Below are 13,530 nucleotides of genomic sequence, written 5' to 3'. Positions count from 1 at the left end.
GGTTAGAAAACTACAGGAAGAATTTATTAAAATTATTATTATTTTTTTAAAGGATGCTTTTTTAAAACAAAATGGATACATATCTGTCTTTATTTACTGTGCAAAACCTTTATCAATGTTTTTTTTTTTTTAACTATAGTTATGAAGATGAAAATATCCTCCTAATATAATAAAGTAAAAAAAAACTGCACACAAGTAAACAACCCTATACAACATTTTATTATTTATGAGCCTCTGATTATTGCAGCACTTTAATGATCTTTTTGCTTTTGATGGTAAAATATGACTTGCGGTCAGAATCTCACTGTATACTGGTTTCATACATAAAGGCAGACTATTATTATTACGGTTTAATATGTTCTTTATGCCAGAGGGAGAGTTCTCCCTGGATGTGAATGACAGCTGTGCAGATTTAAGTTTCTCTGCTGAGTGCCTTGCCTTGAGGCCTGCAATCCCATAACTTTTTTCAGGTGCAGTAGAAACTATTGGCTAATTTGTTATGAAAGTGAAAGAAAAGTTGTTTGATAAATGCAAGGGAAATGTGCTACGGTCATCTGTTTGTAATGAGCGTACGTCCTTTCAAAACCATACTGTGTTACTGGTGTGATTGCTGCATTGAAGTTAGCATCCCAGAGAGGGAATCTGCGGATGGCTGCTACTTCCGCTTTAGGTCCTTTTTTTATATATGAGGTGTTTTTAACTGTGAATGACATGCATGTCCCATCTCCCCCAGGCATAAAAACAGCACTGATCGTTCTTCGGACAGTAATCTGCTGGTATTAGAAAGAATTCAATTTTTTTCCCCTTTTGAACTTTACAATTCGTGGTTAAACCTGCAGCCATGGTATCGCAGTCCAGCGGTTAGCTGCATTTTCTTTCCATATTTTATATATTACCTATGTGTACACTTGGGTCATCATTATCCTGTTATAATAAGGGGATGTAATGGCAGCTGCTTTCTTTCCCTTAGGTCGTATTCATGGCGTTGTGCTCCACTGAGTGTTTTCATGCACATTACTGAATGTAATTTTAGAACATGCTGGATGTAAATGGTTAGTTCACATCGCAATAAACACTATACACAGTTCTGTTTTGCACTTAGCGTAGACGACGATCCACAAAAGAGGACCTGTTTTAACAGGCACATACTTTATTATGAATTGTTTACTTCTGTATGCTCAGGGAGCTAGTTTTGTTTGTACTTTGTTAGTAAAATCTTACCAACCCACAAACCTTTTTTTTTCTCTTTCGTTCATTGACAAACACAGCGCTCCATTATTCAGAACCATAGGGTTATATCGCCTCCTACAGGAGTAGGACACTAGGCAGAAAAAAGACTTGGCTATGCCTATGGGCAGTCCTAGGTGATATACACTCCCCTCTCTGCCATAGGCCTTCAGTTTTTTTTTTTTTTTCTGCCTAGTCAGGACTAAGGATCTAGTTCCCTGCTGGGATCGCTGGTCCTGGCAATTTTTTTGTTTTTGCTTTTTAAACTACTTTTTTTCTCTTGGATTGTTTCCTGTGAGATCTACAATCAACTGCTGGATAGGGCGACGGGCTGGACACTAAGATCCAGTGGTCGCCCCAGTCTGGCCAGCGAGCGCGTGCAGACCGCAGCTACGTGCTAGGTCGGCTGTGACATAGCCACACTAGACAGGGGCTGACCCTGCGAGTTAAGCGTCTCGCGAGGTTGCATACGACCTGGTCTTGGCCTGAGTCAGAGCGTTCCTCATGGCCGACAGTCCCCCCACTTGATGGTGAGGAGGATCTGTCTGGCAGCCTTTCCTGCACACTCGCTGGAGCAGTAAGTAAGAGGCCCCCTCTCCTTCCCTGAAGTGGTGTGGGGCGCAGGTACTCCCTGGGGTGGGCAGTCCCTCTGAGGCTCTCCTCCACACACCCCCCTTCCCCGGGTGAGACTCAGGCCTCTGGCTTAGGTGCTTAGGACACTCTGTCCACCCCCCCCTCCAGGCTTGTCATTATGGGTGGGTAACGCCTTGGCACCTGCTGGATGGTTGGGTGGGGGACTAGGCATTCACAGATTCGCGTCCCCTGCAGCAGTCCTCCACTAATTTAGGCTGCGGCTTTGCAGCCTCCATTGCCCTCGTGGAGGGCGACTTAAAATTTAGGCCGCCACTTTTGCAGCCTACTAGTCAGCACGGCCACGCTGGACGCCTTCTTCCAGGAGGATGGTGCCCTACGAGGGGCCTTACTCGATGCCCCCCCCGCGAGGGGCCTTACTCGATGCCCCCCCCCGCGAGGGGCCTTACTCGATGCCCCCCCGCGAGGGGCCTTACTCGATGCCCCCCCCCGCGAGGGGCCTTACTCGATGCCCCCCCCCACGAGGGGCCTTACTCGGTGCCCCTCCCCGCGAGGGGCCTTAGTCGATGCCCCTCCCCGCGAGGGGCCTTAGTCGATGCCCCTCCCCGCGAGGGGCCTTAGTCAGTGCCCCCTGTGAAGGGCCCAGTGGTGTCCCCTGTGAAGGGCCTAGTGGTGTCCCCTGTGTGGGGCATCCGTAGGTGCCCCCCTGTGCGGGGGTCTCGGCCCTTGCTTCTATCCAGTGCCCCCATGGAAAGAGGCTTTTCATACGTGCTTGAACATGAGCCCTGCTGCTGTGTCCATAGACAGCCTCCTGCTCCCTCTTCACTGGCTTTGATTTACAGCACTGGGAGCCAAAAGCAAAGCCAGCGAGACCCAGATGTCGGAAGAGATTAGAGCCGCAGACGTGCATAGCGCTGGATCGCATGAGGGCTCAGGTAAGTTAAAGAAGGGATAAGGGTGGAAGCTGACACTTAAAGCAATAAATGCAGTATTGTCTCCTGTAGGATCATTAAACGCATTGCTCTCCCGCTCTCTTCACTCAACACAAAAAAAATGTTGTTCTCTAAATTGTTGTGGAGTTGACCCCCTGACCCCTGCGGTCTAGGCATTTAACTTTATCTATTGGATATATTACCAAAAATAGTTCTGCAATGTAGGTTAATTAGACCAACCATTAACATTTTGTTTTCAGTTAACAGTTGAAGTCCAGTCAGTTGTTCTTTCATCTATGCTGCGGTGGGTCCACTGATTCTCTTGGTTACACTTCGCTGCTTTTGAGATTACAAATTAGTGATTTACCATTGCTTATGATGGAAATTTAGTCATTTTCTTAGCTAATCAGTTTATGTTATGGCTATGAATTTATAATCTACTTTAATATACTCATTAACAATAATTTTGTACTTTGGCCAGCAGCATAAAAGTTTATCAACTCCTTGGCTACGTTTAACCTAAATTGTGTTCTGCTGCATGTTCTGGTCTCTTGGTGTAGAAGCCGGAGACAGATATTACAGAATTCGACACATTCATTCTGAAACTTATTTTATTATATGATCCTTTGAGCAGAGATGTTCAGTGACCACTTTGTGACCTAGCCAAATGCAGGCTACCTAGCATACAGTTTATGCTTTTTATAACTAATTGGATAGTGTTTACTTTACTAAATGTCATGTGGACATTATAAAAATGGTGACCTGCATTGAATTAGTGTAATTGTTGCACAAACACAACGTGACATAGTTTCAGCCTCATACAGGAAAAGAGAAAGTTGGAAAGATTCTTGGGTTTGATAAATACAAACTAAAAGATATGAACACACAGTGTGCGTCATACCTTGGTTTTACTTTAAAATAAAGTAAAAAATAAAAATTTAGCTTTTTTTCCTTTTGAGGTTTCTTAGGTTAATCTTGATATTTGTGGAAAAGAAAAGCCACCAAGAGATAAGAGCTCATGTTGCTTAAGCTTAAAGAGACATTGCTACTGCTCATTCAGGAAAAAGTGAGCATGCCTGATGATAGCTCACCCAATTTAGCAATATATACTTACAAGAGCTACATGATTAATCGTTAAGAATCAAAATCACAATCTTTTTTTTTTTTTTCCTTCCCAATCTTCAAAATGCCATGTCACGATTCTTTCTAACAAGTGCAGAGAGTTCTCACAGCTGGAAAAATAAAAAAAATAAAAATTCAGGCAGCCTGCCAAGTTTTATCACAAAACTGAATAAGTAGAAACAAAGGCCAGAGACGGAGGGCGACTGCTGCACTCTTTTTTTTTGTTGGAGAGTTTTCTAGTACATTCCTATCGGATTTACATTTTTCTTATACCCCAGGCTCCCTCCACCCCATGCTCTGAACTTATTTATTTTAACCTGGTCACTGTGTGTCTTCCGTGGCTGTGCAGAGCTCCTCTTCTCTGGGTCAGTTGGTTCCCCTTGGCAGTGGTTACTCTCGGGATGTTTGGAGCGTCTTGTGCATTTCCTGACTGATTGGTATAATCCCCTGATGTAGCTAATAGGCCAAACTTCTGTTTAACCACTTAAGCCCTGGACCATTTTCCAGCTAAAGGACCAAGCCCCTTTTTGTGATTCAGCACTGCATTGCTTTAACTGACAATTGCATGGTCATGCGACGTGGCTCCCAAACAAAATTGGTGCCTTTTTTCCACCCGCTATAAACAAAAGTAGATCGACAATTTTGAAAGAAATGCAATATTTTTTAACTTTTTGCAATAATAAATATCCCCAAAAAATATATCTAAAAAAATTTTTTCTCTCAGTTTAGGCCGATACGTATTATTCTACATATTTTTGGTAAAACCATCGCAATAAGCGTATATTGATTGGTTTTGCACAAAAGTTATAGTGTCTACAAAATAGGGGATAGTTTTATGGCATTTTTATTAATATAATTTTTTTTTACTAGTAATGGCGGCGATCAGCAATTTTTTTTTTTTTTGTGACTGCGACATTATGGCGGACACGTCGGACAATTTTGACACTTTTTTGGGACCATTGGCATTAATACAGCAATCGGTGCGATTAAAAATGTCACAGGCAGTGAAGGGGTTAATCACTAGGGGGCAGTGTAGGAGTTAAGTGTGAGTGTGTTTTTTTTTTTTTTTTTTTTTTTTACTGTTGGGGGTGTGGCTTGGCATGTGACGTCACTGATCGTTTTCCCTATAACAGGGAACAGACGATCAGTGACGGCCACATTAGGAAGCACGAGGAGAGGTTTGTTTACACTTGCCTCTCCTTATTCTTCAGCTCTGTGACAGGATCGCGGGACACCGGCTACAATCGGGTCCCATGGTCACAGAGCTCGGGCCCGGGTCGCGACCCACCGCTGGGCTCTTAAAGGGCAACGTACCTGTACGTGCCTGTGCCTAGCCATGCCATTCTGCCGGATGTAAAACGGCGTGAGGTGGTCCTTAAGTGGTTAAGCTGAACATTTGCCATATGACCACCTTCATCATGAAATGTTGAATACCCTTAAATGAATTGGCCCTTTTTTTTTTAAACTTTATTCTCATTAAAATGATATACTTTTTAAAAAAAATATATGGTTTCCATTATCTGTAAGCACCGCGACAATCCCCCTTCTCCTTTCCTATTTCACATAGAAACAAAGTATCTTTTTAATCTTTTATCAAACTCCAGCGTGTAAATAAGGGAAGTTTTAACCATTTAAAGACCAAACATTTTCTGACATTTGTTACTTACAAGTAGAAATCATTATTTTCTGCTAGAAAAATTACTTGGAACACCCAAACAATGATTTTTTTTTTTTTTTTAGCAGAGACCCTAGAGAATAAAATGGTGGTTGAAATATTTTATGTCACACCGCATTTGCGCTGTGGTTTTTCAAACGCAGTTTTTGTTTGTAAAAATACACTTTAATTAAAAAAAAAAAAAAACCTAAACAGCAAAGTTAGCCCAATTTTTTGGTCTAATGTGAAACATGTTAAACTGCTTGAATAGTGATAGAAATGTGATCTTTATTCTAAGCAAAAAAATTGTGATTCTCATTTTAGCCAGAATCGTGCAGCTCTAATACTTATCCATCTGTGTGCCCTTGTGCCCCCCCATTGGTGTTGTTGCTCTAATGGGCTTTCATGTATGTGAGCATGTGAACTCACCCATGTGACATTGCTGCGCAGCCAATTGCCACACCATCAATATCATTATGTGGGGAAGGGACGCAAGATCACACAGGTAATCTAAGCCACCCATCTATCCTGAAGCTTACCAAGGTTGGACTCCTGTAGATGGTAGGTGGTGGTGGAAGTCTGTATGGGCAAGTATAACCCGGTTAGAGGGAAATTCCTGTATTTTATAACCTGTGTTTTTCACTCGTCTTTTCATAGTTGTTTAGAGTGGTCTGTCCTCATGGTGTAGATTGATCCATAATACTGACTCGATAAGTGTTGAACCTTTCAGGATACGCTGGTATCTACAGTTAAACCTCTTAAAACCCTTTCAATGCATAGCAGTTATCTCCATTTAAAGATAAACCAAAGGGGGAAAAAATATTGCAAGCAGGCAGCCTCCTTATTTCAGTTGTGTTTTTTTTTTTTTTTAAACCGTAATGAATTAAAATCACTTAGTAAAGATCGTTTTTTTATGTAGATATCCAATTATATCTTACGATCTTAAAAAAAAAGGTTTAAAAAAATAATCAAGGCGTTCAAACGATCTCAAATAGACTTTTGGAGACTTGAATAATGCTAGCAAAGTTTCTCATGTGTTAACCTAATGCACTAAACCTTCCGCCATACCTGAGATGTGGGAACAGAAGTCCCCTTCCAATTTTTGGAAATTGGTAAGCTTCCATTGGGCAAGGGATGTCTTTTTGCTGATGACACAAAGATGTGTTTATTGGTTGGATATCACTGGAGGTGTCTTAACATGTAACATGATTTCACATTGCTGGAGGATTGCTCAAACAGTAGAGACTGCAGTTAAATGTTTCTAAATATAAAATAATGCACCTAGGAACAAATAATTCTCTGAGAGCATACAACATTGGGGGTACAGTGTTGACCAGCACTACAGAGCAGAAAGATTTGGGGGTTCTTATTTCAGATGATTGCCAAATGAGAAAACCGTGTGAGCAGGCAGTGGAAAAAAGCGAAAGTTTTTAGGATGCATCACAAGAGGAAAAGGTTCTGATTCCCCTATATAGAACTTTTATATCACTAGCGGGATCACCAGCAGGAGGAAGGAGGTCCTGATTCCCCAATATAGATCTTTAGTGAGACCTCGTTTTAGAATACTGTGTACAGTTCTCGAGACTTCACTTACACAAAGACATTGATAAGATAGAACGAGTCCAGAGACGGGAAACAAAATGGTCAAAGTTTTTGGGGGATATTAAACAATATGAGCAAGTATATACACTCCGGACACCAGTATTAAAATGTGGAATTGCACATTGAAAAAACAGTTAAGGCAATTATAAACCCTGGAATAAAAGTCTTGGCTGTTTTTGGGTTTGTTCATTTTTTTTTTCCAACACATTCTGGGAAAACCTAAAAGTAGATATACTGTTGATATGTTAACTACACCAACATATTGGTTATTATGTTTGACAAGCTATGTCTTGTGCATTAATCACTAACAAAATTCAACCCCTTTTGTTCCTTTCCTCTATTTCTGTAGCGGCTGCATCCGCAAGGCTGTGACTTTCTGTATGCACCTTTTTATAAACAAATACTTAAAATAAATGAAGGTTTGGGGAATAAAACACATCAGGAGGGACTTCAGGAACCTAATATGTACAGTCTGGAGGAAAGAAGGGATAAGAGATGAGGCCCCTTTCACACTGATACATTTTTCCTGCGTTTTTACTCTGCAAGAAAAACGCAAGAAAAAATGTTTTACGTTTAAGGCCCCTTTCACACATGCGGATGATATGTCCGTATTTCATCCACCCGTTTGCGGATGAAATATGGGCATACATTCATCCCTATGGGATAGCGGGTGTCTGCGGATGATCCGCAGACACCCGATTTCCTCGGCCTCCGCCTCCGCAACAGTCCGACTCTGCAGATGGAGGAAAATCCTATTTTTCTATCCGTCTGCAGAGCGGATCGGATGAACTCGGACACACGGTCCGTGCTCATCCGATCCCCATAGAGGAGAGCGGAGAGCTGACAGGGCGGTCCCCGCACAGTGTGCGGAGACCGCCCTGTCCGCAGCCGGCTCAGCGGGGACAACGGAGCGATCAAAAATGGTTGTTGAAATATTTTATGTCACACCGTATTTGCGCAGTGGTTTTTCAAACGCAGTTTTTGTTTGTAAAAATACACTTTAATAAAAAAAAAAAAGCCGGCTCAGCGGGGACAACGGAGCGATCCCCGCTGAGCGAGCGGATCATCACGGGGCGGATCATTACTGATCCGCCCCGTGTGAAAGAGGCCTAAATCTTATGGGAGTTTTCGCAGCACTGCGCTGTGGGTGTGGTGCATTTTGAAAAGTCCTGCATGCTCCATCTTTGGTGTTGAAAACCGCACCAAAAACGCAGCTTACCATTTAAATGAAAAGAGCTGCAAAATTGTGGTAAAATTTCTGTAAAATTTTTACATATGTAGGCAACCCAAAAACAAACCGGAAATGCATATGAAACACAGCATTATTGTGGTAAAAATGCATATGTGTCTTTACTGCCATTTTTCTACAGAGCAGTGTGAAAGGGGAGGGCATTTTTTTCAATCTGAAACCAAAATCGAGAACATGACCTTAAACTTGAGGAAAGTTCAAAACTAATCTTAGCATGATTTTACAGAAAGGGTAGTTGATGCTTGGAATAAACTACTAGCAGAGGTAATGAGACAGTCAATACGAAATGGCTTAAAACATGCTCGACACAGATGTGTAGTTGGACAATAAAAGTAACGAAAAAACAAAAAGAGGGAGGGGGGGGGGGGAACACTTGATGGACTACTCAGTCTTTTCTGAGATCACTTTTTTATGTAGGCTCGGGTGCTAAGAGAATAAAAAAATATTAATAGTCAAGTACCTTGGAAATTATTCTCAAGTGGTTCATTTAGGAGAGCTACTCCAGGGGATTGTGAAAGGGGTACCACTGTCACCTACCTCAGGTGGGCAAATACCTTTTAACAAAAACTCTGCATTCAGGGGTATTCCCACTAGACATGGCACATAGTATACAGCATTTGACATCCCTAAAAACACAAAGATGAGTAGCTTGGGTAAAGTTTGTTTAGGTAGACCAAGTACACACTGGTGAGAACTTTAAAGCGGACCTCCACCCTGTAGTGGAAGTTCCGCTCATCTGATCCCTCCCCCCCTCCGGTGCCACAATTGGCACCTTTCAGGGGGGAGGGGGCGGTGCAGATACCTGGATAATCCAGGTATCTGCACCCACTTCTGGGACAAGCTAGCTGCAGATGCCCCCCGTTGTGTGCTGGTAAACACACAGTTCCCAGGACACAGCGGGGACCAGTGGAGACGCGCTGAGCGACTCGCGCATGCGCAGTAGGGAATCTGGCAGTGAAGCCGCAATGCTTCACTTCCCGATTCCCTGACAGAGGATGGCGGCGGGGGCAGCGGAGAGACAAGCGATTGCTTGTCATCTGCCGCCGACATCGCTGGACCCTGGGACAGGTAAGTGTCAATTTTTTTTAAAAGTCAGCAGCTGCAATATTTGTAGCTGCTAGCTTTTAATATTTTTTTTTTAAAGGTGCAGCTCCTCCATAAGGATGGCTTGAATGAAAGAAACATTTAGAATGGCTTTTATAAGATATGTGAACAGCAGCATGCAAGGAATTCTATTACTTGTTAATATTTAAGTCGCGCCCCCCTAGTCTCTTATGTAAGGCATTTTTGGCAGAGATATCGAATGAGAGAGTATAGATAGTGAAACTGCCACCACTGTGACCTGTATCTTGTGTACACCATTTTTATTATAGAGGTGGAGTCCACCTGTAAGGTTTGTAGAAAATGATTATTTATGATTTATATAGCGCCAACAGTTTGCGCAGTGCTTTACAACACGAGGGCAGACAGTACACCATCAATACAAATCAATACAGGAGGGATCAGAGAGCCCTGTTTGTTAGAGCTTACAATCTCAATATAAACCTTTATTCAGCCACCACGGAAAGGCCTTGTGGTCCCTACTGGGAGGGAAAGGTTGGGTTATTGCAGCAACTAGTTTTCCTGAGCTCCCTAATGGCTCGTTTATTTCAGAATAATAAAAACTATAAAAACGTCAAGCTTATTTCTAGGTACTTGGAAATTTGCTGAAAATACTTGATAGTTGCCTGTTGTGCTTTTTGGCTTTTTTTGTTTTTGTTTATATAAGTATCAAGTCCTCTTTGAGAACGAATATTTTTAAAGTGATAAGTGAAGCTTTTCCCACTACAGTATTCTGTAATTTCGCTAAATCGCACCAATTTGATGTGCCTGTCTATAATCTTTGTGCTAATGTAAAATCCAATCTATCATGTCATATTGTTTAAACAGTAATCTGCGTGTCCTGATGCATGTGACTATGTTTCCATAACACAGGGCGTGTTGACTTTATTATGTGTCTATGAGAAGATGACTTTACAACCTTAATTGCGTCATTTGTCACATAAAAAAATAAAACCTTTGTACTTTTTTAATAAAAAGAGACACATTTACAGTATGCAGTTAATGGTTGTTAAACTACTGGTTGCCATTGTAAAAGCCGGCTACTAGTGTAATGTGACAGTTTCTTCCTTTAAGTCCAATAAAATAGGTAAAAGGGAATCCTTGTATTTTTACAAAGCTTTCATTACAATTTTGTTTTGTAACATTTAGCTGAAAGTCATATTCACACTTGTACTTGTTGCAGTGCTATATTGTCATGATGGTTGATGTCAATCGGGTAGCTGGGTGGATCCCAAAAATGTGGTCTGGATCTTTCCGGAGCCTAGAGAGGCTCTGTGACATCAGCTGACAGTGGTCTTTAGCCTGCTGTCAGTTGATTTTTGGTCACAGGAGTGCAAATGTAAGTGTACTCTTGTGACCCACAGAGACGTATAGCCAAAAAAGCTTTGCCAAGTTTTTTCCACTTTGTTTTTTTCCGTGAAAGCCTTGACAGGTATACAGCTGTAGGTTTATTATTTATTTCAGGTACTTGTATAATGCCATCAATTTACACAACGCTTTACAATTACATTGTACGTTCACTTCAGTCTCACTCCTCAAGGAGCTTACAATCTAAGGCCCTAACTCGAAAACCCCCCCAAAAAATGCTGACCCTCAAACGCTATTAACCTAAAGTAGTATTCATGGACGCATAGGATAACACCATTTAGCTTCTGGGAGCAGAAAAAAAAATGCTAATGGCTTCTTGGAGCTTTAAAAACTGCTAGTGTGCATGTTTTACTATTTCTATGTCTGGGTATGTATATTATTTGGCATGTATTTTTTATTTTTTTATTTTTATTTTTTACCAATTGGCAAGTTAGAAGTGGAAAAGGCCACCAAGGAAGAATTTTTACTACAGGTTTCCCACATATTGGTTAGTGCCATTATATTTTGTCTCAGGGATTGTTTAGCTGTGCCAATAGAGGATACTTTTAGCTCTAACGATAAAGCATTAATGTGGGGTGTAACTATTTGACAGCAATGTTATGATTTAGCCTGGGGCTATAAAAAGTTTGATACATATAGAAAATTGTGTCTGAGCTTCCTGTGTTTTTTTTTTTTTTTTTTTTTTTTTTTTTTGTCTGGGGAGTTTGTCGCAGTCCATCTGCCACTTGGGTAGCAAGTCTAATTTGCAAATTGTATCGCCCTTTGCAACTTTACCACTATCCACCTGGTCCAAACTGCAAAATCCAAAGGTGGGTTTTTTCATAGTACCATCAGGTGCCGTTCTTCTGTCTGATAACATTTATGACTCACTGAGATTAACTGTATTGATTGACAGTTTTAGTGACAAGCCTGAAATAATTTGATGTAATAAAGGAAATGATCAGTAGTGAACTTGACTATCACTCCGATCAACTGTACACATTCCCTGACATAAAGAATCTCAACTGCGGTTATAAACAGATACCAATTGCCGTGTGTGCTAAATTGGCATGTACTGAAGTGCTTTATGTAGAGTATTTTCACAATCTGTATGGCCTTTTTATATTGAATTAAATCTTAACTTTAAGACCCCTTTCATACTGAGGCAGTTTTATGGGATTTTAGCGCTATAAATAGCACCTGAAAACTGCCTCCCATTCATTTCAGTGTGACTTTTCACACTGGGGCGGTGCGCTTGTGGGACATTAGGAAAAGTCCTGCAAGCAGCATCTTTGGGGCGGTTTGGAAGCGCTTTTAGCGCTTCCAAAGTGCTGCAACACGGGTGTTTTTAACCCTTCTTTGGGTTTAAAAGCACCCTGCTGAAAAGCCCCGCAAAAGTGCTGCTTAAACAGTGGTAAAGCGTCGCTAAAACGAGCGACGCTGTACCGCTAACGGCCTGTGCTGCCAGTGTGAAAGCCACAACCATAAAATCGGTCTATATATTAATGCAGTAAAGCATGCTTGGTATACTCACTGGAACCTAAGGGGTTAGTTAATCCTGCGCATTGTGTCTTCTATGATCCTCCTCCTTTCACAGTCCTTAATCCATCCCCTGATAGTACAGAGCCTTTGGGGCACTCTGCACATGCTCAGATTCAGGGTGCATATTGCTAGAGAGTTTTCTCTAAGCGTCTTCCAGGACAGCCCATGAGACCTAGGGCTCCTCCTACCAAGACAGCAGACACGTTGACCCCACCATATAAAAGGGGGCTAAAAGGGTGGTCCTCCAGGACCCATGTCAGTTATTAGTGTTTCCTCCGGATGGAGGGTAACATGTTCCTGGAACCTGGTCCCCTAGGTGTCATGAGCAGGGGCTCTAATGGCTGTTGGGGGGTGTCACTGACCTTTCTCCTCTGCCAGAAGAAGCATCTCGGCTGGGAAAGTTGGTTGGATAGGCAGCAGGGTGGCATCCTTTTCTTGCTGACAGCGTGGCTTGTATGGGCAGGGGAAAGAGGAAGCTGCGGTGCTTGGGGGGACAGAGCTACTATGCTCCAAGCTGGCCCACAGTAAGTATCCAGTGAGGATCACTTCCAGGGCATATGATGTCGTCATCGGTTGCGGGAGATGCTGGTTCCGGTCTCCATACATGGCGTAAACAGGTGACGCTGGCTGCTGGTGTTTGAATGGTGCAGAAGCAGCAGAGGCTGTGAACTTCCAGAGGGGCAGGAGGGAGTCTTCTGCAGTACCTGCACAGGCAGTGGATGCGGTTCCCAGCACCTCACAGGTAAGCCTGGAGTGTTTTGCCACCCTCTTGCTATCCTTATGAGTGTCGTCCCCTGTCCCCTCTAGTAGGATTTGGTGTAAGGGGACATGTTTTCCTCCCTCCTGCATAAAGTCTTTCGGAGTGATGGGTGGCTTAAAGTTACATTATGGCTCATTTATTTTGTCTTGCAGACTAAGACCCAGGACAAGGCCCAAGTGCAGCCATCAAAAAGGAAATGTGTGGTTTGCGCAAGCAATTTGAGTTCCTCATGGAGCAAAGCAGTTTGCCGCACCTGTATAGAAGGCCTATTAAAGGATGACCCTGTAGACTTCTGTCAGAAAATGCTGACTTCTGTTAGAGATGAGCTTACGTCTACCTTTAGCTCATTTAAAACTCTAATTGACAGAGGGTCCGTCCCAATTAAGGCTTCAGTCGGTAGTGC

The 13,530-nt window shown here is 42.4% G+C and overlaps 1 protein-coding gene across 1 annotated transcript in view; it reads left to right on the top strand.

Annotated features, from left to right (window-relative positions):
• STK3 (serine/threonine kinase 3) overlaps window positions 1–13,530 on the top strand; it is a 384,968-nt gene that overhangs the window by 143,474 nt on the left and 227,964 nt on the right. The gene's annotated exons all lie outside the window — the stretch shown is intronic.

This window comes from Lithobates pipiens, unplaced genomic scaffold (assembly GCF_037356315.1).
Source record: "Lithobates pipiens isolate NorthernLeopardFrog02 unplaced genomic scaffold, aLitPip1_a1.2 Scaffold_19, whole genome shotgun sequence".
Taxonomy (NCBI): Eukaryota; Metazoa; Chordata; class Amphibia; order Anura; family Ranidae; genus Lithobates; species Lithobates pipiens.
This window is presented reverse-complemented; position numbering and strand designations above follow the sequence as displayed.